Source organism: Propithecus coquereli, unplaced genomic scaffold (assembly GCF_000956105.1).
Source record: "Propithecus coquereli isolate 6110/MARCELLA unplaced genomic scaffold, Pcoq_1.0 Scaffold8, whole genome shotgun sequence".
NCBI classification, from domain to species: domain Eukaryota; kingdom Metazoa; phylum Chordata; class Mammalia; order Primates; family Indriidae; genus Propithecus; species Propithecus coquereli.
The window spans coordinates 6,138,870-6,163,207 of record NW_012154173.1 but is presented as its reverse complement, the minus strand read 5'-3'; the positions used below and the strand labels follow the sequence as shown (position 1 = coordinate 6,163,207).

General features: G+C 37.8%; 1 protein-coding gene across 1 annotated transcript in view; it reads left to right on the top strand.

Moving 5' to 3' along the window:
• Nucleotides 1-1,757: 1,757 nt before the first annotated feature.
• ZFHX4 (zinc finger homeobox 4) overlaps nt 1,758-24,338 on the top strand; it is a 184,140-nt gene continuing 161,559 nt past the window's right edge. Inside the window, exon 1 of the mRNA XM_012663209.1 lies at nt 1,758-2,099. The gene's annotated coding sequence lies outside the window, so the exon portion shown is untranslated. The remainder of the gene's footprint in view (nt 2,100-24,338) is intronic.

The window sequence follows — 24,338 nt, the reverse complement described above, 5'->3', positions numbered from 1 at the left end:
AATAAAGACCATCTCTAGGTTTTTTTTCCTCCACTCCAAGACTCTGGACTTTCCTGGTAACCTTAGCCAGCTGCTGAAGGCAACCAGCTTTTCTGATCTGGGCCTAGGTCTGCTGTTTTGAGGACTATGCTTTCATCCTCCCAGGTGTTTTGTTTGGGTTTTAATCCATTTGCATCAGTTCTAGGATTTTCCAAGTGTTCCCTGATAACGTAAGGTTTTAGGCCCAGAAGGATGCATATTTGCAGCTTCTGTAGTTCCAAGTGCTTGTGCAATAAACGTTTCTGTTGGTATTTGGTAGATTTGGTGCTTAAGGCCTAAGACAAGGTTTTGAAGCAGATCCTGGCGATCCACAACTTCAAAGGCCTGTCAAGTCAAAAGCAGCTGACGCCTCACCTGTCCAGGAAGCTGGACATTGCAAGTATTTCCTGTTTTTAGCTCATTTGATTTGTTATTCTCACTTTCTCTCTAGAATTCTTATTTTTGAAATATTACATAGAGGGTGTCTACTTGTGACGTGTGGTGTAGCAGTGTTATCAAGATACTGAGTAGCAATGCATATATTTATATATATATATTCCATATTCAGTAGGGGGTATTTAAAAGTATGTCTATTCCTAGTTTTAGTTAATTATCTTTTAATGAAAGTGTCACTCATATTCACATCTGTAATATTGGAAAGAGATAATTAGATTTTCAAATGAGAATCAGCCACCTTAAATTTTGCACCAGAAAATACCAAGTATATTTCATTCTAATGAGATCTGTAGTGGGGTTTTAAAATTCATCATAATGTGCTTCAAGAAAAATAACTCAATAGACTCCAAAGATGAAAGGTTTTTTCCCTAAGTCTTCTTAAAGTTGTTACATTGAACTTACGCAATTCTGATAAAATATTCAAGAACGTTACATAAAGGCTAGAACTGTACCCCCATTATCACTCTTGCAACCATCACTTATTCTCATTTGGAAGTTTACTTTGACTAAACTAACCGCTTCCATCTCCCATGCCCTGGGTTTTTCTCTCCTGCGTATGTAAGTGAAAGATACGTGTTTAAAGAGAGTGCCTGCGGATCCAGAGTGCAATTCCTCCTTTGAAATAGGCTGGTCTTAGCGGTGTTTGCACACAGCCAGGCACCCTTTATTTACATACATCTGCATATTTGCTCTGGTCCCCGAATTTCGCCATTAAAGTGCGTTCATGTGCGTAGCAGAATAAACTAGTCAGAGAAAAGCTCTTCATTACCCTAACTCATATTTCTGCTTAAATCCCCTTCGTAAACAAATCTCTGGTCCGATAATAATTACTTTGCTTCATTAAAATTAAAAAAAAATCTTGAATGGTTAAAGGACATGGCTTTGGTGGTATCTGTATTTTATTTTCTTCCCCTTCTTTGGGTTGGTGTGTGTGTGTGTGTGTGTGTGTGTGTGTGTGTGTGTGTGTGTCTAATTAAGTTTGGGAGTCGCGCGCTGGGGCGCGTGGGGTGCGAGCCCCGGAGGTCCCCATCCCCTGTCCTCTCCGCGGTTGCAGCGTCCGGGGCTCCAGCCGCAGCGCTCCGAGCCTTGGAAGCTGCGAGGCTCCCGGGCTGCTCTGAGTCCGGGCTGCGCGTCATTTGCAGTCTGGGGAATGTTGATCACCTCACTAATTACACCTCTCTCTCCCCCCTCTCCCTCTCCCTCTCCCTCGCTCTCCTCTCTCATTCCCAGAGTGCATATCGGGAATAGACACACAAAGACATGCGCACTCAACTTAATCAGCCATTTTTTTAAACAGGGCTAAAACGATAATAATTAGCAGAATAAAGACATATCGGATTTTCATTTCCTTTCCTCCTTTTCCCAACCCCTTCACAACCAAACAGCGAGACCGCGGTCGGCACATGCTTTAACTCCTCCCGGACCCCCAAGGACCGCTCCATGCCCCCCACTTTCTGCTCCAGCGTTTTTATTTTCACCCAATAAAGTTCGAGGATTATTTTTTTATTTTTTTTATTTTTTTAATGAACCCTCTCGTTTTACTTGGATGTGATCAGCTGTAAGTAAAATAAAAGCAAAACAAAAAAGAGGCGAAGATCGAGTAGGAACTGCAGGGGAAATGGAAAGTAAGTTTTTTCTTTAACTTTTATTGAGTAGTTTGTGTTAAATTTAGGTCGAGTATCGATTATCTTTCCAGCCTGATCTTGCACAATCTTTGATATTTCGCTCCCTCTCTCTCCCTCTCCCTCTCCGCCTCTCTCCCTCTCTGCCCCTAGCTCTCTCGCTCCTGCTCGCTCTCGCACACATCCCCTCATCCCGACCATCTCTTCCGCTCTGCCCCCCTTTTCTATCTCTTTCCCCCTTTTTTGGCTCCAGGATTTTCTCCGCTGAGGGAGGGAGGGAGGGGGCACTGAGGGACCCGATTTTCCACTTTCTTTGGCCGGGGGCTGCGTTTTTCGGGATTTAACTTTTGGATTAAGTGGCGGATCATCCACGTTTGGCCGGGCAGTTTTCTCTCCTTTTTCCTGTCTTTTCGGGTTCTGCCTTCACCGTGAGCCTGGGGCATTCTCGTGGCTGGGGGGAAGCTGTCAGCTCCGCAGAGGCGTGGGCACTGCCAGGGGTCCCCGCTCACCCTGCGCCCCTGCACCGGGGTCGGGATGGCTCTTCCTCCGCACCCATCCTCCGAAAGTTTGGACGTTGGTCGGTGGGGCTTTGAGCCCCTCTCTCCCTGATCTTCCCCAGCTTTACCCTCCCCCCTCCCTTATTCAGCCTCGTTTTTTCTTCCTTCTTTTACCACCCACCCCCTTTCCCCTTCTCAAGTTCCCCGAAGGGCGCGTAGTGCGCTGGGCTGGCGGAGGCCCGGGGGCTCGTGCGCCCTGGCGAGGGGGTTCCGAGAGGCTGGGATGAGCTGGGGCTGGGGCCGGGGCTGCAGGTAGACACCGGCCCGCCGGAGCGGGCGGCGGCGGCCCAGCCGAGGGCTGCTCTCCGCTGCGCGGGCGAGGGCGCCGGCGAACGCAAGGCAGGTCCGTTAGGAGGCGGGATCGCCCGGCCTCGGGGCCAGGGATCTGGGAGGCGGCGGCGTCTTGCTCGGGGCGCGTTCGCCGCCGGGCGCGCGTTAGACCGGAGGATAGACGCCCGCGGCTTGGGGTCAAGAATCTTTTCCTTTCTTTTTGGCAAAGGGCAAGGGGTGTTCGTGCGCGCGCGCGCGTGTGCATGTGCGTTTGTGTGTCTGTGTCTGTGTATTGAGGGGCTGTGGCCGTCTGTGAGAACTGATTCCTTCTCCGGCCCCCCCAAAAGGGTTCCATGTCTACAAATGAACTTCACCTCCTCCGCTTCTCCTGGCATCAAGTGAGCCTTCCGGCCGGGAGCAGCTAAGGGAAAAGGGGCTGAAATGCGCCGGGTCTCGCCTTCCTTCTACTTCTACACCCCCTCCCCCGCCTTCTTTCTGCTCTTTTCTATCAGAAAATAAAACAAAATAAAATTTCTCATGGAATGGTATAAAGTTTCTCTGTCGATGCCCAAGTTACAGAAGGTTCCCCATCCTGTGCCCCTTCCCCTAGAAGACGGTGCACTGATTCGTATTTCTTTTGTTACCTGTGATCCGGGCGGGGGGCTCCTTTCGGCCGTTCGGGTTGGGGTCCGGCCCAGGGAGGAGGCTTCGGCCGGCGCCTTTGGCCGCGACTCCTCACTTCCGCGCGGTTCTGGTGAGGTTTTAGCTACCGTTCCGCGAGACACCCTCCTTGTAGGTACCAAAGGTTCAGATCGCAGACACGGACCCCCCCAGCCCTACACACACACACAGACACTCACACTCAACACACACTCAGACACACACGCATTCTCCCTACTCCCCCCACTCCACCTCCGGCCCCCACTTTGCCTTTCCCCTCCCCCCTTCCAAAAAAGCACACACACAACACCCCCCCCCAAACCAAACAAAAACCCAAAGACAAGTTCACTGGCAGAAGATGGTGGATTGACACTGACTCAGACAGAGGCAGGTTCACCAGAAAATCTGGCCGTCCCGATTTCTGACAGTTGCATTTCCTCTCCTTGAGTCCTCCCCCCCTTTTTTTATTAACTGTGTTCCATGTTTAATCAAGGATCATGTAGATGGCAAAAGGAGAGACAGAGAGGGAGGAGAGAGGAAGAGAGAGAGAGGAAGAGAGAGAGAGAGAGAAGAGACAGAAGGAGTTCTTTTTTTTTTATTGTGTTCTCCTGGATTTTCAGTGGCTTGATCCCTATAAACGTGGAGTGGTTAAAGCTCATATGTAGTATTATATTTTTAGTTGGGTGGATGGATGGAAGAGTGAGGGAGAGGCTGCGGCTGCCGCTGCCTTTTCGGGTGTTGCTTAGATTAAGGCTGAGACTTGGCTGCGATTGGGACGCGACAGTGACACGGGCATCGATCGCTTCCATTGAGAGCAATGCAAAAACACAGCCCGGGTATGTAACACTCTCGGTGCCATCAACACTTGTTTTACTTTATATTTACTGGCAAAACTGACAGAGCAAGCTCAGACTTTCTTTCTTTCTTTCCTTTTCTCTTTCTTCTTTTCTAACTTAAGAATAAAAACAATTGTATGTAGAAATTGTTGGAAAGCATGGTTTAAATAAAACAGAAATAAGATATTCGGGATTATTTCACTACCTCTGTGACTGATTGTGTTTAGGAGTTATTCTTCTCCACTGAGGAGCATATTAAAAAGAATGAAGGTTTTCTTTTTTCCTTCCTCATCTTAAAAAAAAATCCTTAAGGGAATATTTGATAGTTTTCAAGGTTTGCGGTTTCAATCAGCAGGAAGGCACACAAAAATAAAAGATGGCTAGCCAGCTGTTTTAACCTCTTGCACCTGGCTTCAGTGTGGGGATCATAAGGTTTATACAGTTATTTTTTGAAATGGTTTTAATGTTTATGGAATAAACTGGGGAAAGCATCACTGTGTATTTATTCAATAGCCGGTTACTTTTGGATTAAAAAAAGTCAACTCATATTAAAGTGCTTTCATGTTTATGGCAATGAAGATAAGGTCAATGAAATATGGGGGAGATACCATAAATCTGAAAAGTGAAATGTACCCAAGGAACAAAGAAAGGTCAGGTAAACCAGCTGTGTAAGTCAAAGCAATAGCACCAACTGTGGGGTTAGACAGGGATAGTGGGCTCTGGATGTGTGAAGTGAAAGTTGCCACTTAAAGTTAAAAATGAGGCAAACGTGTTCAGCTCTTTTGTAATCTTTCACAGTTTTTAGCTGATGAGCCCAAATCTGTTCATTAATTTTGAGCTAGTTGGATTATTTTAAAAGATGCTGTACTAGCAAAGGAAAACATAAAGGAGGCTGAGAAAATCACTGTTTAATATTGCAGAATTTACTGCTTCCATTCTGACCATGAGCCTAAATTTACACAATGAAATTTGATTATCTCTAATAACAATATTAGATCCTGCACTGGATGGATGAGAATTGAGGTGGTTTTGTTGATTGCAAGGGTTTAATGTTGCATTTCAGAATCTGATGTGGTTTGGCCTCCCTTCCATTAACTGGAAAACCCCTGAGGTTTTACAATTATTTCTTAAAGATAATACATTTAAGATTGCATTGGTAGGCTGAAGAAAAGTCATAAAGGCAAGAAGGGAAGCCCTTAATAACTCTTGAGATTCAGACATGTTCAGCAGTTAGATTGGCTCTGACTTCACCAAGGGTCGACAATGTGTCATTTCCACGAAGCCAAATTGCCCTCTGCCTATATGATATTAATGTGCAAATCAATATTTCAGGGATTAAATTTCCCTTCTTCATTTTTTATGGTTTCTACCTCAATAAGTCTCAAGTCTATTAGAAGAGGCTGGATGATTTAAAATCTTTCACTGTGGAATGGCTGGTCGTAGTCTTGTTTCACAGACCATTTTAGGATTTTTGTTAAAAAGACTAAAGGCATCCAAAAGAAGTTGTAAGGCAGTGTAGACCCAGGCTCAATGGTGCAAAGCCCTTGTTCGATTAAGAGCTAAAAGGTATTGAAAATATAACATATATGTTTATGTAATATACATATACATTCTGCTGCTTTAAAAATATTATGTTAATCACCTATTGATTTATTTCAAAGTCAATTGAAGCTCCTTTCTTATTAGTGATTTGTTCAGCATTCTTGAGGACTGTGTTAATTTTCTTAAAGATTATGCATGAATTAACTCATGTGAAAGTATTGGGAGGAGAAGATTCCCATTTACCAATATTTTCCTAAGAAATATTTTTAGAAACCATTGTTTGTGAGAGTAATAGTCAAGTGGTGTCATTTGCATACATTGTTGTTGTAGTTATTATTGCATTTTGTGGCTGAATGACTTAGCTGCTATCTGCTCAATGAGGCCTTCTTCAATTCTTTTTACGTTTTGTTTCTAGCACTTAGTAGGTACAATGTTTCTTTTGCCCTCTTAGGGAAACACAATTGTAAAAGAAAGTATGTGAGTTGATTGGAAATAATACAAAGCAGAAATGGGGGGGTCAAAATAAAAGATTGTGACTTTATCACATAATCTTGGGAAGGCCTACTGTCTATCATTTGGTGGTGTTTTATAGTCTTAAACCATCTGGACCAAGTTCCGCACAGCTGCACGAATTTCATATGTGATAGAACATTTTTTCCATTCAGTGTGAAATGTTCCTTCCTAAAAAACGTTCACCAGACTCGCTTAATTTAGTCTGTTAAAAGAAATGCACATGAAAAAGGACAAAAGGCTCTTTAATCTCTGCAAGCTGTTTGTTTTTCTTCAAGATTCCTGTCTGTTTGGGTTTGAAAAGTCATGTTTATTGAGGAGATGATTCTGAGGTGTGACATTAAAATAATATATGATTTTTGGACTGGTGGCCACGCTCCTGCTTAATTTACAGAACTACTTTTTATGCCTGTCAAAACACAGAGTTAATCTATCCTTATTTACAATTAATCTCAATAAAATTAATCTTAACTATGCTTTATTCAGTGGCTTAAAATATCTAATTATATTCAATTAACTGCTGTCATAGTAATTAACATTGCTTAATTGCCTCTGCATATATTTATGTAAAGCTCATTAGGTGCTGCTGACTCCTTTTCCCTTTCCTACTTGCTATTTTTGCTGTTGTCAAACCATTTTCATCTCCTAAAGTTCGACAATGTCAATGAGAACAAATTTTTTCTTAACATTTTCTTGAAATGAATGTCACTGCTTTCCTTTGAAAAGATACTCCTTATGAGTCTTTAAAGACTAATTCATCCTCCCTCTTCGTTTTCCTTAACCCTGGTCTCTAGCACTATCACAAAATATTTTCTGTCATTGTTGCTAGAAATATGAGAAGCCAGGTTAAGCTTTGTGTTTATAAACGAGGAACCTTTCTGTGTCTGCCTACGGGCTGTACCCACAGGCAGAGTTTTTTTTTCCCCTCTCTAAGACCGTTCTAAGGGTTAAAGACTTGGCCAAGGTTCAAACCCAGAAGCGCCCAGGGAAAGTGCATGTGACTATGTACAAGTTTCATGTAATTAGTGCTTAATTATATTAACATATGCAAATTGTCAACTTAGGAGCTTGTTGAGCTGGCAAAGATCAGCTAGGCACAATTGCTGTATTGTTCTGAAACAATAATGGATTTCAAGTTGGATTGTGGAAACACATAACTAGCTATCTAATTTAACTCATACCATGGTGAAATTTCATTAGTCTCCATGGAGACTTGGTTTAATTGTGCTGACTAATGTTCTGGGCTGCAGAATGTCCTAAAAAGAAAGCGTTGTTTGCCTAATCCACCTTACAATGACACTTGTTTGTACATGTTTCCCTTGTGTGAGAATTTGCATATGCAAATAAATAGTTTCTCTGCCCCATTTGTCATGGCTGTTCATTACCCATGAGGAGGACATTGTTACTAGGCTGTTACTGAGTCTCCCAAGACAGGATAGTGTCAACCAGTCCAGCTACATTCTTTCATAATTTGTTTCTGATTAATAGACCAGAGTAAGTCTCATTCTCTTTGGGCATCTGTAAAGGGAAGGTCAGTTCTGTCAGAGAAAAGAGTTTCTGCAGTAACTGAAGGACTTTTTCTTCTTATTCTTATTCTCCCTTTTCCACCCATTGGTTAACATAATCATATTTAAAATAATGTATTCTTGTTCTAAGAATGCCTCTACTAATAATCTCTAGTTTCCTAAAGCAAAAAGATAGGAAAAGAAAAGAGATTCTGTTATTGGAATATTAATCCTGTTTTTGACAGAAAGGTAAACTGATATAATTGCTTTTCAGTTGAAGGAATGGGGGTTTATACAAGTGTGAAAGCATCGGAAAAGGATTAGCATTTTTTTGCATAATGAAAAGCTCTGTTGAATAGGGCCCTGAATGGCTGACTGAATGACTAAGATGAAAGGAAGATGAAAATGCTGCTTCTCTTTCTTTATGTCTATGCTCTGCTCTCTCTAAAGTTATGTTTGTCTAAGACTTGAGAAAACAAGCAGGGGCTCAGATTTCAGCAACTTCATAAGATGCCCCGAGTTTTCATCATCACTGGGAAGTAATGTGTATGACAATTGTACAGGTAGAGGATGATCAACGGAGATTTGTATGTAGAAGAGTTTTTAGAAACATGCCAGGCTAGCCAAATATTGACTATTGGGTATCAAGAATTCCCAGCACCTTGCTGGCAAAAACAGTTGTTTTAGAAGAGTCCGATAGTATGGTGTGAATATGTAATTCAGTTAATGATGGAATATCTAGTGTGTGTATTTTTTCCCCATCGGTTATAAATAACTGTCTCGATTGGTGGAATACTTCACTTGAGAAAGAGTTGTGTCTTCTGATTTTTGGCGATGTCAAGTGTTTTAAGTGGCCTATCAGCTTTTGTGGTTGGGAAGGAATAGTAAAAGAGGATACAAAATTATTTTCTTAGGATTTAATTTATAAAGTTCTGAATACAATCTTCATGTTGCTTTGTAGGTATATTGCATATTTCATTTAGAGATAAGTCTTTTCAAAAATGTCTAAGTATTATATGTTCACCCTTGGAAACATTTGCAGTAGGGTTTTCTCTTGTCACTAGTTAGGGCTGTAACTGGTTATCAATTGACAATGTGATCAGGGCTCTTAATGATGTTTCTTCAACCATAATTAGGGCAGTTAAAATACCATGAGTGTTGACTCTTTCAAGGGTGGGAATTGGTTCTTTTGTACATATGTAAATCAAATGCAGTGTAGATAATTATTTATGTGTATATATTTTAAATAAGTTCTTTCTGGTTAGAGGTCACTACAAATGATCCACTGACAGCTGCCCCAGAGCAAAGCTGAAAGATTGCACCAGATATTAATCTAACTTGTTTGTTGTTAGACTGTAGAAGTTCCATTTGCCTCATCACTTTAGCAGTTCTGTTGCTGAGGTACTGTTAAGATGGTTAGATGGAAACTTGGGAAATCAGAAGTGTTTTCACATAAATTACGGTGTAAAGGTTGCCTCTTGAGTATAGCATATTGTAAAGGAAAACTGTTTGATCTTTGTTATATAGTCACCAAAATTCTTTACTAGAGTCCTTTTTAAAATTTGTCAAGAAATTCTGGATTGTTTCAAAAACTTTTATGGTTAACTTTATGATATGCTTGAAAAAAGTCTTAAAAGAACAAAAAAAAATCCACATGGAGGCTATTCTTTTACATGCAGAAGGGCTTATTAAGGTATTTCCATAAGAAAATGTGTTAATTTAAAAAATAAATTCATTTATATTTTAAGACATTGTTAACCAGGCACCATGTGTTGTAACTGGCAGTTTTCCAGCCACCATGGAAGTGGATCACACATGGGTTAATAGTAGCTTATGCGATGTCTGCATTCTTAGGAAATGGGCAAAAGCCCAGGGTATTCTGATATCAAGATTTTAGGAATCAGACAGAAAGCAGAATATATGTTTATATGTGAACAGATGGACACATGTGAGAACTAAAAGTGCATAATTTCTCTTGGCACTTGTTTTAGTTATCCCTGATGATATAACCAAGATCTTAGTGCACTCGCACTCTTTGATGGCTAAGGATGAAATGGGCTTTTAATGAGGGCTCAATGGCATTATTTTCTTGCATAAGGATTGTGCCCCTTGTGATCTTGCTGGATTTGATGTTCTGTTAATTCCCTAGTTTCAGAGGTTCACAAGTTGCCTTGAAAGTTTGATATGGTTTCACGTTTGACATACAATCCTCAGCCCAGGAATGACTGCTCTCTACTCTGCTGCTCTTTTAAAGATTTGTGAGTGAAATAAAATCTTTGCCACTTTGAGGCACTTTTGAATGTATGCACTCAAGTTAAAAATGGCTTTGACACTAAAGTCATATTTAATAAGCAACTTATCTCTAATATAGTTGGCCACTTTAACATTCTAGGGATTTGAAGAAATAAACAAATAAAATTTAAGAATTTGGGCAGACTGATTTGGTTAATATATCATAATTCCCTGATGGTCCAAGACAAGTTGTGAGTAGGTGTTTTGGTCATCTAGGTCAGGGGTTCACGCATCAGCATTGTGTATTCAGATTATAGATCCTTTCTAATGTTTGCCTGTCCTGAGGATACAACAGTGGTCAGATGATAATTACTGAATGGTATGTATTATAGCACATACCTTTAAAGACAAAGTTTATAGGTTCCATTGTGTTTTAGCTATAAAAACAGAAAGCATTCTGCAAATATTTACTCAGATCTAAATCATTTTAACCAGGGAAAATTGACTTTTGAGCTAAAATATGCATTTTATAACTGTCCATAAAATTCTTTTCCTTCATTGTAAAGAAGAAAAAAAGAAAGGAAATCTATAGCTTTAACAATGTTAAAATACAAAAACATATGAGCCACCTATTTGTATTGTTAAAAACAAATCAAAACTTTGTAAGATTGAAGGTTTTGGAGAATCATAAAATTTGTCTGCTTGGAAGAATAAGTTGATGAAGCCCAATCATTGTTTTTTTCAGACAGATTCTCACTCTTTTGCCCGGGCTACAGTGAGTGCCATGGCGTTAGCCTAGCTCACAGCAACCTCAAACTCCTGGGCTCAAGCGATCCTCCTGCCTCAGCCTCCTGAATAGCTGGGACTACAGGCATGCACCACCATGCCCGGCTAATTTTTTCTATATATTTTTAGTTGTCCGATTAATTTCTTTCTATTTTTAGTAGAGACGAGGTCTCGCTCTTGCTCAGGCTGGTCTCGAACTCCTGAGCTCAAACAATCTTACCGCCTCGGCCTCCCAGAGTGCTAGGATTACAGGCGTGAGCCACCGTGCCCGTCCTCCAATCATTGTTTTTATATTTCCCAAAGTGTCTTCATTAAGCCTGAAATCCTTTACTAATGTTGTTTTTTTAAAATATAGTTCTTAATACTTTTTTTAAAAACAACATACATTTATGAATAATGCAATTAATACTTAAGTTCCTGAGTGCACCAATTGAGAATGAGAACGAACCATCTCTTTCGGTTTAGTATTAGTAGCTACAACTGTGTTTTATCCTTCCTAACACACCTGTTCACTAGGAATGTGTATACAGATATACACACATATCTACCCTCTATCCATGTTAGTGCCTCTTTTTTTTCTTTAGATGCATTTATAGTTGTAGCCTGTGAAATTTTCCCTCCATAGACTAAATGTGTTTTGTTTTCTAAAAATTGGCCAGTACAGTCTCAATAGAAAAGAGCAGGTAGAGGAGTAGGCAACTAGAAACTATCAAAATACTAGAGCCTGGGAACTGCCTGAGAGTCATTTGGTTCAACTAGTTCATTTTAAAATATGAGATACTGAATTCAGAAGTTATCATTGAGTTACCCAGCAAGGTAAGGGAAAGTCAAGACAAGAACTCAGATTTTCTAACAGTAGAACCCATAGTCACTTAACTCCATTGGCTGTTAGGAAAAGGATTTGTTGCATGAATGAATACGGAGGCTGTGGAAATGGTGAAGAGAAAAAAAAGGAAAATGTGCAATGGTAGTAACAACAGTGATTGATATCTCTGAGAGAGTGAGTTCCCTTCTACTGGAAGCAGCCAAGTAGAATCTGGTTGGCTTCTTATCGCTAGGACTGTTAAACATATTTTTGCATTAAGTTAGACTAGGTGCTCTGAATGGCCAACAAGAGTCTATGATTCATAAAAATACTGATGGTCTCAGTGACTTAAAATGTATTATTAATAATCATAAACATGGTGTGAACAAGAACAATGTTTCCACTCTGTGTAAGGAACGTAAACGAAGACAATGCTGTGATGTTTTAGAGGCAGCATAGGGCGCAAAAAGAATGATACTTAGTTAAGGCCAGGCATTATATTGATCCTGTTTACTTTGGTTTCCTCTTACTTTTTAAATGAGTTTGTTTATTTTAACTTACATTTTAGCTATTTTTTTGGCAACCTAATGCTCAATAGGAATCTTATTCGATCTATAAGGCATCTGGGTTAAATTCCTATTCTGAGTGACCTTATCCAAGTTCTTTAATCTTTCTGAGCCTCAGTTTTCTCATCCGTATATCACAGTTGCTGTAGACATTACATAAGACTAAAGTGTTGTGAGCATTAAAATCAATGAATGTGACAGAACCTGATATCTAATTCCTATGTTCCCTTTTTGTTTTTTCTCAATAGCAGGTTTTAATGTATCACACAACTAAAGAGCATTTAATAAAGCAAATCTACATAGATATTTTTGAGTAGCATTGCCCCTTTCTTCCACAAGGGAAGGATGTAAGAATTAGGCCATGGATATGTCTAAGAGGTGAGGAAAAGGAGTTCTCACATTTTCTCATTGGCAGGTACCTCGATGGCATCTAGGTAGATAGGTGGATCGTCCTCCACATCATTATCTGCCACTCCGTCATCACAGGTTGGTTTGGTTCTGTGGGGCTTCTGGATATTTAGTGCATTCCTGGGTCTTCATTTTTTAAAGAAGCAAATAAGAACAAAAACATTTTTTTAAATAATTCAGACCTTGGTGAACTCAGAATTCCAGACTGTCCATTAAATACAACAATAGAAGAGACGACAATACTTATTTTGGTCTTGAAGGTGACCCAGTCTGTTTGAAAGCCTTTGAATTAGAGGATTTTCCAAAACTAGATTAGATGTAATGGAAATACCTTTCTATATACTTGGTATTAATGATATTTTGATATCCCATGCAAGGAGTATGGATACTGTTACATGGTACCGTGCTGACCAAAATTTATACCAACCTAGAGAAGAGAGCCAACTATTAATAATCCAATAATGTTATAGAACACTTAAATTTTCTCAGGATATATTGTAGCCAAGTTATGAGTTTCTACCAGGTTTATCTCTTGGAAGAGATCACAGTACTTTATCTTTTTATAATAAAGCATTATTCAATGGAGGACTATCCATGTTCAAAGATGGTAAGATTATTTTTTTGGACCATCTAGAAACTAAAATCTAGTTCTGTTATGGCTTTTTAGATCTTTTTATTCTTAAAAATTTTCTATTCTAACACACTTGAAATTATTATTTATATTTTTATGGGAAATCTAATTGCATTTAGCTTATAATTTCCCAATTTTATATTTGATTTCTGCTTAATATTGGTATGTGTTTGGTTCATAATATTTATTAAAGTGGTTTTTTAAAAATAAAAGTATGCATGGCCTATGTTCTGGTTGTTTATAAGAGGTCATGGACTTGACAGTTCACTTGAAGCACATTTGTTTGATGCTAAGCATTTATTGAATACTGATCAGGATAAGGATATACTTCATTGAAAGAAAACAGTTAGCATCTTAACATTTTTTATGATGCTTCTTTAGGTGTTTCCACAAATAAATTGCATCCTCCGTGAGGGGAGCACCCACATCTGTTTAAACACTGTATCCACAGTGACAGACATATTATTGGCAAGTCCTTGGTGCTCAATAAATATCTATTGAATGAATGAATAAATGAATGATAATTAAAAACATAAACAGAAAACTTCAGTTTACTATGCTACTTGAATCTATCTCTCCTCTTGAAATCTAAGTACTGAAAAGAAATAAACCACTTTAAAAACAGCTGGACCTGTCTTGGAAAATTCCAAAGAGAAAGCTATCTTCCAGTGCAATCTAAATGGGTTTTTACATTAGAACCATAGATTGTTGCAGTTGGAAGGGGTATAGTATAGTCCCCTTGTTTAACCAATAAGGAAACTGAAGCTCATGGAAGTTCCTGGGAAACATCACAGAACTACTGAGCACAGTTGATGACATCTAGAGTGTGTGTGTGTGTGTGTGTGTGTGTGTGTGTGTGTGTCTCCTCTTCAGCTTAGTTGACTTGGCTAATATCCAAAAATTTTATAATATGAATATGAGAATATTTTGTTATGCTGGAATTTTATCATAATTTGTGGGATTTTTCCAAGCAAAGGAAGTTTTTAAAATTGTTGCAGTTCCTATGATGACTATAAGAACAGGCTGACTGCTCTGGGATTGTAAAGGTAAGCTGTTAGAGATAGGACAAAAATTGCCTGAAAGGTGAAAACTTGCAGGAAAAATGGGGTGGGTCATTTAGTTCTTGAAATGAAGCAGGGTGCAGATTAGGAATCATTATGTTTTGCCAGAAGTTGCTGGTCACAGAAGCCTGTTTAAGTGCTCACTGTCAACAAGGAAATCATGGGCAGCACTTAAAGTGGCTCACCTCTGATTTATTCATAAACCTCACACGAGTACTTGGCTTTGTTCTTGCTCTAGTAAGGGGGACTGATGCCAATAAGAACAGGAATAAAGAGCTCCTTGCATGGTCCAAGAGTGAATAGCACTTTACCTCAAAGCCTGACCTCCTTTCTAGAGGTCTGTTATGCTAGACTTGACTCTGATTGGCTGTGTGTCCTCAGATGAATTGAGAGAAGAGGTTGTAAGAAGTATCTACTCTGTAAACTTCATAGTGTACATAACAAGAACTATGTAACTGGAACTTGGGTTCTAACTTGACCTGAAGGTTTTGGTATTTATGCTAAATGGAAAGGCTTCCCTTTACACAGAGCTTGTAGAGTTTAACATTTATTAATAGTTGGGAAAACATTGCTTCTTTCTAATTGAAGAATACAGTGATCTCGAAGTAGAATTTTGACAATCCCTCCTCCTACTAAAGTGAATTTAGGGAGATTTAATAACATAGGAAATTAAGGGTTAGAGAATAAAATAGCTACTACATTGGGATAAAAACAAAGAAATGTGCTGGCTTGCTGATTGATTAGTCATGTTTATCTGAGAAGCTTCATTTGTGTCACTTCACAAATTATGCTCTGCTCCAGCTGTCGGTGTTGAGGGGCAGGGACCTTTAAGAAGCAGGCAGCTGGCTGGTTTGCACTAGGGCAGAGGTTGAGGAGAGTTACTTAAATCCCCAGAGCAACATTTAGTTAATGTTAGTCTTTTTTTTTTCCCCTCTCCTGGCGCCTCCCCCCCAAACTTCTTGTCCACTTGGGCTTCCTTTTTCTTCTTTTGATGAAGTTGGTCTGTTACTACTCGCAGTGCATGCATTTACAAAAAATACTTCCTCAGATTTTCGCAACACATTACATGAACCCAGAAGAATCATATTAGGAGATGGTGATGAGAGTTAATGATATATCTTTAGATAAAGCCGTCTTCCCGTGCAATCACATCAGAGTCATCAGCTCATTTGTCATGGCTCAAGAGAAGATGTCAGGAACAATGAGTGTATGAGTGCTGAAGGGGGCGAAAGGGCTTTTGGAGAGAGACATTTTTGTGCTGGGAGTTGGCCATGGCTTAGATTTAGCTCCAGGGAAATATTGGGATTGGCCAACACTGTGTATAAATCCTTAGCATAACAGAATTAGTTGGGAAAATAGGGAGGTAGGGCCATGAGGATGGGCACATTTCTGGAGGCATTTTCTATCCTGCAGCCCAGAAACTGTGGAAGAGAATGAGGTGATTTATTAAAATTATTTTGAGGGATATGTTGTATACAGGTCCACTGATATCAAGATTGAAGTCATAGTTTTGAATGACATCAAAGGAAGACCCACATAATATACACTAAATGTGTAAATACGTCTTCTGTTTTAAGTTTAGCTGCATTAAAAGAACTTCAATCTTAACATCACTTAAAAGTATTTCAGTGAGATAATATTTGAGTACAAAGAGATAACATTCAAGCATAAAGTACTTTTGACAGTATAGTAGAGTGAAAGTTAATACTTAATTTAAATAACAATAATTATGGTGAAATACTTGTTGCATTGTTGAATTTACACAAAACCGAGAAACTAAACTTTCTATACACAGACTTCATTCTGAAACTTTAATTGAAAAGTAACTTACTTTCTTTAGCTACCAAAGTTCTTATCTTTGATAGACCAATACTAGCAGATTTATTTCATTTTGGGTCCAGTTAACTGTTCTCTTTCAGATAATCTACCCATACAACCTTTTCTTGTTTAATTCTATTGATTTACAGTGTTAAAGTGAAATAATCTGATACCTGTTTCCTGCCCTTTGAGTATTTGTCGTCAAAGAGGCTGATTAGTTTTTTTCCCCCAGCTCTTTAGCTGTTTTAAATGTATAATTATCATTGCATGTCATTTGATAGCTGCACTAATTGCTGCCAACTATTGTCTGTTTGCACTTAATGCTGAAACCTGATCAACATCCTGCTTTGGTTGATGTTTGGTGGTAAACTTTAATTAACTCTTATTGCATTGAAGAAGAGTTCAAGCTTGGTGCTAACTAATCATTTACCTTCATTATGTCCTGACAGCTTCACTTGTTCTTGGTCCTAATAGATACACCAGTCAGTAAATAAACCTGCAAACCTCATGCCTTGTAGTTGCTCCACACTGATATTTTGCTACTTAAAAGTATAAGATAATTGGGCCCAGATAATTATTTAGTTAGTTTAGTATCTCTAGTTCTGCAGACACTAATCTTAAATTGCTTCTTTCATGCTGGACAATTTCATTTTAATAGAAACTGTAGATTTGAGATAACATTATTCCTTCAGCATGGTTCCTCTGAACATGCATCTTTTGAATCAATACAATTAAGCTTGTCTCCTGTTGGAATTCTTGTAATTATTTTTCCTGAAATACTTTTCCTGTAATGATATTGAAGTTAAAGTAATCAGGTTACCACCAGATCATGTAAAATTCAACTGAAAATTGCTGGCTGCTTGATTTTAATTTGTCTGACATCAAGTTTGTTTGAAAAGGGATAATATGTGGGTAAACCAAGGAGCTTATAATTATGGTTGACGTTTGTTTGTTTATAATGAAATCTAATTAAAGTTCATACATTTAAAACACAAAAGTTAATTACTGAATTGCTCACTTCACTGATGGGCAGCAGTTAAATTAACTTTCAGGCAAAAAAATCCAAAAAACAAAAAACAAAACCAAATAAAGAAACCCCAAACAAAAGGCTCCTCATAATAGAAATAAAATAACCAACTAATCTTAGTGATCAAACATAAATTTGCCAATATTTCATCCAGAAGAAAACTTGGCATTCCACTTATGCTCTCTATTATGCTAGTCCTAAGGTGGTTTTCAATATAAAGTGATTTAAAATATTTACATGGGATGTAAAAAGAGACTTGTATTTAGACTATAAACATATTGTATAGTAAGAGGCACTTGGTAGTGGTTTGAAGAATTATACATATAACTTTCTTCATTAAAACTATTTGAAATCATGGTAAAATCATTGCTCAGGGAATAGGAATGTTTGCTAGAATACCTGATCTGTGATTAGTTTTATGAAGATAATTATGGTAGGTTTAGCCTGCAAAGAATGACTTAAAAAAAAAAATGCACTCACACTATTACGCTTACTGTAACATGGGTTATGAGCTCTTATTGGTGGGAATCATGAAATACAAATAATTATACAGTTGTTTTCTCTTTGAAATATTTAGCTGTCAGTAGTTCAATAATTAATTTTATATATGAATAGACAAAGAAGGAATACAAATATATGTCAGAATATATTGTCTTCAATTGCATGAGATAAGTATGTGTGCGCAATGGTTTTTACTAGCCTGGTGAATCTCTTTTTGGAGCCAAATATTCTATAGTTATATATAATTCAATAAAACCAATTAAGGTTAATTTTTTAAATCCTCCTATGTGATGATTTAAAAGCATTATCACTAAACACTCTTAGATTGTGTGTATGCCAGAGAGATAGTCAGCTACATTTTAAAGACTTGAAATATATGAAAAATATGGCAACTATGATATATTAATTCCCTAAAATGATTGCTGCAGTCCATGCTTTTCCAAGGAAAACTAAAGGATTCCAACTTAAAGCTTCATATTTAGCAGTGTTATTTACTTGAACTTCCAAATTTGGTAGGGATTGAGGGAGGGGGGTCTGAGAAGGGAAAATCATTCTGTCCATTACTGAGATGCTTGTAAAATTGAGTGTAATTTACACAACTTTTTTTGTGTTTTCAGAGATTATATTTATATGTATTTTAATATAATATCTGATAGATTTATAGGTTAATTTTTATTTAGGGGAGAAACATTAAAAAGATTATTTAGTTATTTAATTCTAATCCTTCTTTGCATAGATGAGACAAAGGGAAGACGCTTAATATCAAAGTATGGCTGGGGGCTGGGTCACTGGCCTTTGAAGTACCTTTTCCTTCTTTAAAGAGAGCAAAAAAAAAAAAAAAAAGATGGTATATTCTCACAGTATTGGCAAACAACAGCTTTCTAGTAATACTTTAGCTGATTAGGACATCCTTACCCTTTAATGAAGCAATCACTACACAGCCCCAATGTCAGCTGGAATACTAGCAAAACAGTATCAAAGAAAGAATCAGAAAGAGGCACTGAATATAATTACAGTTCCATGTCCTTGTCTCACACCAATGCAAACTATTCCTTTTCAATTAGAATGAATAAGAAAATTAGAAATCAACTAGATTGGTTAAAAGTATCAAAGTTTATTTACAGAAGACAGCTAAAGTATTGGGTCCATCTTGCACACTGATTATATTAATAAAATTTTCCTGAAGCAAACAAATGAGTCATGTAATAGTGTAATTTGGTTAAGGAGAGATTATTGATTCCCCTCTAAAGAAAGTAGCTGGAGTTTGATTAAAGTTGTGAAGAAAATTGAGTAAAATTCCTATTTCCCACAATTATTCAAATTAAGAACTACTGGGCTCATTGGTAAAGTGCACCTCTCCTTTTTAGTTCTGCAACACATATATTTAATGCTATGTAATTGTCCTATAAAGTCCATGCAGATTTAGTGATGTGAGAGAGAATGATGGAAAATGAGGGTGGGAAGAGAAAGAAAAAGAAAGATTGAGAAGGAGAAGACTACACATCAATCACAGGGTCCTATTTATAGAGAAGGAAACAAATCTTCATTGAATAGCTAATTTAGATTTTAATGAAAAAAATGAGAGGAAAACAGGGAAAAACAGCTTAGTTGACTCACACACTCATATTTGTCTTTGTAAACTTTCCCTCTTTAAAAATGTGCTTGCTTTAAATGCTGAATATATTTGGTTACATCCTTCTATTCAAACTTAATTACCTTCTCCCCTTTGTCGTGACATGGGTGGAAAGTTTTTGCCGTGTCAGGAGAGGTCGTCACACATTCTTTTGCAGTTCTCTTCATTAATTCCTTCTTGCAGAAGCATTTTCTCTCGTGCTGGGAAGGTAGAAGGGTGTAACAGAAGAGCCCTGAAACATCAGCAGGAAGCTCTAAGCTGGTTAATGCAGTATAATTGTCTGGACATAGACTGGTCTTTGTTTGTGTGGTTCACTCCGAATCAGCTGTAATTAACTCCAGAGTGTTTCCAGATTGCCAGCAAAGAAAAATTACAGCTTTTCTGTTTTAAATTGTAAAGCTCACAAACATTAACTATGCAGATTGCATTTACTTTGATATATATTTCTATCCTGCAAGAAAAAAAAAAAAAAAAAAGCTTTTTTGGCTCCCCCCGCCCCACCTCTAAAAATGTGCTTTTGTTAAGTTACTTGATTTAGTGTCTATTGGAACATAATGGCTCCTTAACAGTTGGGTTTGAAACCTTTTACTTAATATTTTCAATCCTTTTACCTCCTTGTCTTTGCCTTCCTTCTTGCTAACGTTTTTAATACCGCCATGGGGAAGAAGTTATGCAATCCTTTATGAAATGCTCAAGATGCACTAAAATAAGCAATTTGCAGAGAAAGGTGACTTAAATAAAAACACTAGCATCAACTTAAAATACGGAGATCAAAGATGTATTCTGACGTAACTGGTGCTTCCACACAGGTATTCTACCTGTGTTTTCATATATCAAAAGAGAGACTGTGTGAGAAAAGGGCAGTTCCACTACCACCTTCTCTTGGTTAGCACACCACACCCTTTTAAAAGCTTCTGTACAGTAGTTTGTAATTATGAATTCCGACACGGGGAAAAATGAGGTAGTGGTGTGAACTACTACAGCCTTGTACACAAAAGATCTGTCAGCAACTGATGCAAAAAAAAAGTCCGGCCAAAAATCTTTTTTTTTCTTTCTTCTGAATTTAACAATAAGGAATTTAAGCCTCAATGTGGCTTTAGCAACCAAAGAAAAGAAGCTCTTGGTGTCTGCATAATACCACTTTGATGGATTTTTTTCATCAGTTCTCTGTACGTGGCAACAAATAAACAAGTATAATTATACTTGTGAAGGTCTATTCATTGCTTTGTCAGGATTAGATATATGTGCCGTTTTCACACTGTGCCTCTCTTTTGTCTTTGCCTAACTCACTATGACATATTGATAGAGGATTTGGAATGGGGAAAAGGCCACAGCAGAGACAGTGATGACCTTTTGGAAACTTGATATAATTCAAGGGTTTTTATTTATTTTCTATTTTTTTCCCTTGATTTGTAACTTGTTACCAAATTCTCTTGTAAGTGGACAACTTTTAACCTGTTTAAAATGGAGTAAATAAAGACTCAAAATGTTAGGAGATGGCTAAAGAGCAGATGAGAATAAAAACAATAGGCTAAGGGAGCGCATTGGTCTTCTTTCCCAGCACTTAGCAGAGTGGCTAACCTAGCATTCCTTTCCCATTATTCTGTCCTCTTGATCAGATCACGTTCTTTTTAATCATTTCACAAACACTGTCTCACTGGACCGTAGAGGAGGGCTGGGACAATCTCAAGTGAAAAACAGAGGTAAAACTGGCCTCCCTGATTTTGGGTTCTAATGGGAACTCTGCTTTCCGAATGCAAAGGAATTCTGCTATTGTTCAGAAAGCACCCCCTTTCATTAGCCAGGCTCCTTGTAGGTGGGTTTGGTCATTTAGCAGAGCAGAGTTTAGGCAGCAGTGACTGCAGACGAAAGCAAGGCAGAATGAGTAATAAAAGTTCTTTTCTGCATATTGTCCATTAGTTCTGAAAAAGGGATTTGGCATGATCAAAGTCACTGATCTCGTGAATTACTGAGAATACCAAAAAATGTGTACACACATTCTAATCAGACCAGCAGGTATGTATTGCTTTGAATCTAGCATTAAATTATGTTAGGTTTTCTCTTTGAGATTTCTTGAGGACTTTGGTGATTTTAAAAAAATAGATTGTTTGACAGTAGAGAATAGAAATTGGTGGAAACTAAATAGAAATCACCTTAAATGGTGAAGGAACTTTTATAGTGAGTTAACTTGTTATGCAGTCATTTTGGAATGAATTGTAAGTTTAAGTGAAATGGTTGTCTTTGTGGTCTCTTTTTGGTCTTTTTACTAGCACTTACTAAACTTTATCGTAAATTTCTTAAATGGGTCATGTTGATAAAAGAAAGACCTCATTTGACATTGATGACAGTGAAATCACTTAACATCATATTCAGCGTCACTGTACATACTAATCTAAATAACTTTAACAGCTCAAACTAAAGGGATTCTATCATAATATACTGATAAACATTGCCATGGCCAATAGCTACAGAATAAAAATTTTAAAATCAGGCAATATATTACTAGCTATATCAATTTAGATAGTTTTGTTATTGGTTTTAGAATGAAATGTAAATTTGATTGTATAGAAGACTTATGTATTTAACTGAGTTTCTGATTAATGCATAGCTTATTGATAAGAAGTTGATAAGGAATTGTGTATAAAATGATATGGGAGTATTGTAACAAAGTATATCTTACCATCTTGCTTTGACCTGTGATGGATTTTTTTTAATGTGGTTTTCATAACTTTTTTCATGTAGTAATAATGTTACGTTTTTGAAAGTTACTTCTGGCTCTTTTAAGGTAAAATTAAAAGATGGGATCTACTTTATATAGAGAGATACTGAGGTAATACATTGCAGGGTCCATTCAGTATCTGGCCAAAATTACTGACTGCACATTACATACAACTCATTTGAGGTGAATTTAGAATGTGTGTAATAATTCTAGAAAGTGTATTTGTGGCATGAGAACTGTTGTAAGGGTAAAAATAAATCAGAGTTAAAATAATAATAAAGAATAGCTTAGAAACTTTTTTTGCAAAGCTATTAAACGTTTAGGAGGTTTTCTCACTCTTTATAATTAAGGTGAATCTTCTACATATCGGATATATGTATCAAGCCTAGTAAGTTATCTAACTATTAGGGAAAAAACATCCTGGGTTCTGGAACTTTATATTTTAATCTAGCATCATTAATTTAGTTTTATTTACCACGTTGCTTGCACTCCACATCTCTAGATTCTTTCTTCCTCCCTCATTTCCTTCAGTCCAGTAAGGGATTATATTTTAGGCGTTTTGGCTGCTTTCAGTATGTATACATTGTGCTGAATTTGTAAATGCCAAGATAAACATTAATGTTTTTGGACTAATTAGAAAATTATTAGGTTTTCATGCTTATGGTTATCAGATTATTTCAGAGGGTTTTGAAAGCTGCACGCATGCCATGAGGATAATTAACCTGGAGCTCATCAATGATTAAAATTACACACTAAGCTTTGTGATGTTTGATTTGTGAGCAATTAGAATGTCATTTTAACCATCTCAGATACCAAAACGAATTTTGATTTCATTTTCAATCTACTCAGATCTTTTGATATATTCTAAACTGATCACTTCCTCTCTGATTTAGCTGACAAGATTAGATTTGATTACAGTAAAGAGAGTATTAATAAGCTATTCTTCATACTTAATATGCCAGTGACCTTCAGTGATGACTTCCTTCTATAAGAACTGCTTAAAAGGAATTCTAAAATGGTTAGTAATATCAGTGAACCCAATATTCTGTTTTGTTTTCTTCTAGCTCTCTGCCACTGTTAAGTCTATGCAATAGAGTGTAGGGATTGGAGGGGCATCCAGGCTGAGTCAGTACATATCTATCATAACCAATATAATATGCAATGTAATATAACAACATCAACCTTTTTTGTTTCAGAAGTTTTCAGGATCTGTGAAAGTGTTGATACTTTTAAATTAAGGTGCTATTGGCCTCGAAGTTATGAGTCCCTTCGATTTTAAGATTTGAAGGAAGGTTACTTACCTGTTTCGTAAAATTAAGACAGTGCCTATGTCACAGGCTGAAAATAAACACTAAAGTTTTAGACTACTCAACTGTTGTGTACAGTGCCATCATTCTGCAAACTGAGAGATCTGCAGGGACTCAGAGAAGCTTAAACTGTAATTGAGCTACTATTACAGTAGCTGGGGTTTGCAGGCACACACACACACACACACACACACACACACATACACAGAAGGGGATCACACATTTTTACCAACGTATGCTCAACTTTCCCCTGGTACTTTGCTCTGCTGCCAGAAACTGATATGGTTTTTATTGAGTGCATTTTGTCCTCAACAAAGAGAGTTTGTGGTCTAAGATGCCTGCTTGCAAAACAAACTAAAAAGCAACAACAACAAAAAAACTAAAAAAAAGGTTGAGGGATTTTCACTGGGAGTGCTGGTGTATGATTTGTTAAGCCAGGGGAGATGTTGATTGAGACAGTGGTTGAGAGAGGGGCAGCTCACCAGGATTGATAACATCAAAATGGTATTTGAAATGGTGTTCATTACCTATTGCGGTGAAAAAAACCTGAGTGAATGTGATTGTCCCCTAGGATGATAGGACTGGTTGCAGTAAATATTAATTTCTGTTCTGTTGCCCATTGAGGTGACTGAAGTGTGGGGAAGAATTGTGATTGGTGCTTAATCAGGGCCAGCCAGATACCTGCTGAGAGCTTTTGCACAAGGAAGATTTGTAGTAAGCTGATTTACTGGCAAAATGAAAACCAGAGAAGAGTTTGGTCTGTGCTGCCTGTGGCTGTAATATTTCTAATTTTAAGGTTCCTTTATTTGTTGGTCTCCCTCCCACACTCATCCCCCCTTCCAGTCACTGCCTGATAAAGAAAAAGTAA